The sequence below is a fragment of the Drosophila melanogaster genome, chromosome 3R, assembly GCF_000001215.4.
Source record: "Drosophila melanogaster chromosome 3R".
Taxonomy (NCBI): domain Eukaryota; kingdom Metazoa; phylum Arthropoda; class Insecta; order Diptera; family Drosophilidae; genus Drosophila; species Drosophila melanogaster.
In genome coordinates this window covers 5,723,425-5,726,575 of record NT_033777.3, presented here as the reverse complement: position 1 = coordinate 5,726,575, position 3,151 = coordinate 5,723,425, and the positions used below count along the sequence as shown (strand labels likewise).

Below are 3,151 nucleotides of genomic sequence, written 5' to 3'. Positions count from 1 at the left end.
CATCGGCCGGAGAAGATGTCCCATGTTTGGGATTCAATTATATATTCATAAGAGCCTTGTTTGCGGACAACAAACACAAAATGGGCAAAGTCGATTGGAAATGTGCAAATATACATATGGTTGGATAATGAGGCTAGGCAGCTGCTCGATAAGCAAACGTACTTAAGAAAGTTGATTAAAAATAATATATCTATTAGAGACCTGAAAGATAAAATGCAAATTTTAAAAGTATAAAGGGCTGACTACAAGACTTCGTAATATAACCTTTAGGTAATGAGGTTAATACTCTAAACTACCCTTTGAATCTAAGAAAACAAACAAACAAACAAACGTTAAATTTAATGATACATATCTGTCTAAACGTTAAATTTAATGATACATATGTGTCTATGAGAATTCTTATAACCGAACTAGTTTTAAAAGGATTATAATAAAAAGGATGGTGTGAAGTATCTATGGCAATCCATGTTATATATTGTTTCAAATTAATTCTTATCGAAATGGTATGAATATTTGCTTAATTCAATAAATTCACATAAAATAAATACAAATTTTCTGTTCAAGCCCTTAAACTATAGATCGTTTGAATAGACTGCATATTTCTCATAAGTCGGGAAAGGCTTTCTTCTTCTGTAAGAGGACAAGAGTACTTTCTAAACTCATGACCTCAACGGACTTATCCCGGGAAAATATTTAAAATATAAGAAAAGAAAATTCATATAAAAGCAGGCCAGACGTCTTGTATGCAACAATCAACTGGCGCAGAGATGAGTTGCGATTTTCTCAAGGCTTGAATCTCGGGCACCTATGAATGCAAAATTAAATTTTCGCGGATGCCCCAACCCTTTTCGCTCTCAATCAATTCATTAATTTCCCATGCTCCGTGTTTATGCAATTTGCAGTATCGAATGTCACGGAAATGGCAACAATAAAGGATTGTGCAACGAATTCGCGAGCAGCCCGAAGGAAGGACTCAGATGCTAGATGCCAGGATGCAGGTTTCCCTTTTTTCGCAAGAGTCTCGAGTGCGAGAGTGTCCTTTTGCTCAGACAGGCGGAAAACCGTAAAACACTCTTTCGTTTTTTCATGTTTTGCATTTAGCGAAAGGCAACCCTTTTGGCAAGAAGATCCGCATCGTATGTAACTTTCACATAAATCTTCAGCAGCTGACGGCATTAGGCTGGCATTTGTCATTCGATTTCCGCCCAAAGGATTGCCATAGAAAGTATCCTTTTTGGGTGCATTTTCTTGGCTGGAAATTCGAAACTTTCGTCTTTGTTGCCGGGCAACCCTTTTCCCCCCGACGATCGATCGATTCAGATTAAGGAGAAAATCCATCGAAAAGCGCGGCGAATTAAAGGATCGCATTGCAGGGTCATTTTCGATGAAATGTTGCCTAGAATGGCTCACAATGTGACTAGCCCCATCCCTTCCTTATCCTGAGCCAAATGACCAGCGCAACTTGACCCCTAGCCACCCAACTGTCAACAGATCCGCCAATAGATCCTTGCATATATAATCCTATTAATTGCTTTATTATCACAACTTGGACCACGGCCAGCGCAGACAGCTCAATAGTTTTTGTGTGAAAATGTGAGAAATTTCCCAGGCCGGGGGCAATAAGAAAGCAGATCCGCACATCTTGGGCAAACCAACCCCCCGGATGCCAAATAGGAAATAGCGCCAGCTGATCGACGCATCGGTTCTGCGATCATCATCAATATCATTTAACCTAATGGACCCTGACCCTGCCCGATCGAGCTAAGCTGTGGCAAAAGTGTCTTCATGCCTGGCTGGACTGCAATCCTGCGATTCTACCTATTCCCTTAGCCTTTTTCTCTCCTCCTGCCTGATGCTTATTTTCCTTTAATTTTCCTTTGCGAAAAATTGGCAAAGCCAGAATAATGGGATCGGGGTGGGTTTTCCCCTGGGTGAGCAATTCTTCCTCTTGACTGTCCAAACAAATATTAATCAAAACTGGGACAGCGGTATTTGCTTAGGCTTCCTCGATCTTAAATAGTACTTAGGTTTAACAACTTTCCCATATTCCTTAAAATACTTTCTTACCATAATCTTGGGAGTGGTACATGTCCAAAGTTTCCGGAAGGAGTGAGCGATTAAATTGTCATATAACACGACATTCTCGGTTCGTCCCCCTTCGACGCCATCATTTGACACCCAATTTGCATAAAATTTGCAAGTCATTAGTTCACAGTTAATATCCGGAAGTCGGACAAACCGAAGGGTGCAACACTGATTGCAACTTAATGAGTTGTGTTGACATGTGGAGGTCAGACAGCTAGTCGGCATTTTATGGAAATGAGCTAAGCAAATAATGCGAAAATCTACGAAATCGTAAAAGTTCAATAAATATGCAAGTCCTTTTTGAACTAGTTGAATAAGATAAAGTTTTAATTCTTTGTGTTAAAAACTTAAGTACTCCAAAATGTCTACAGGGTTTGAATTTAAAGTCTCAGGGTTTGAGATAAACACCCAGGCAACTTTTTTAATTTCATATTTTCCGTCTAATTTTCTTTGCAGCTCTTGTATTTGCTGTATATTTGCAGCATATATGTATTTGTGTAGATCTTGATTATTTTGGGAACTAAATGGGAGGGTGCACCAAGTTATTGTTTGGTATATAGGTCAATCTGAAGTGAAGTGCACTACCTCTGTACCATATGTCGTTGAACCGAGTTTTGATGAAAATAAAATCCGCAGCTACGTTTAATTGGTATTTCAATCCTTTTTCCTATCCGCACTGCTGCGACTCTACTGCTGCTCAAGGACCGCCCAGTTGTTGACAATGAAAACCCAATCAAGCTGCAAACGTGCTTTGATCATGATATCCCTATACCGATACCGATTCCGATCCCGATTTCGATCCTGATCCTACCTCTGATCCTGTTCCCTGGAACTGTGTTGGCGTTGTTCGCCTCATTGCGCAACTGCCAAAACCGAAGATCGAACAAAACGCACAACTGCGTCGGAGTGTTTTCCACAAAACACGACCTGAAATGGGACGGAAAATGCAAAAAAAAATAAAATAAAATAGTGAGAAAAGGATACGAGGAAAGCAATCGAGCATCCACCCTCAATCCGATGGCGTTGATGATGATGATGATTACGATGAGGATGATGTTGAACTCGG

General features: G+C 40.1%; 1 long non-coding RNA gene across 1 annotated transcript; it reads right to left on the bottom strand.

Annotated features, from left to right (window-relative positions):
• Window positions 1-1,254: 1,254 nt before the first annotated feature.
• lncRNA:CR44924 (long non-coding RNA:CR44924) lies at window positions 1,255-2,529 on the bottom strand. The gene has a single exon (NR_125074.1). It is a non-coding gene; the product is annotated as a long non-coding RNA:CR44924 (long non-coding RNA).
• Between the last annotated feature and the right edge of the window lie 622 nt (window positions 2,530-3,151).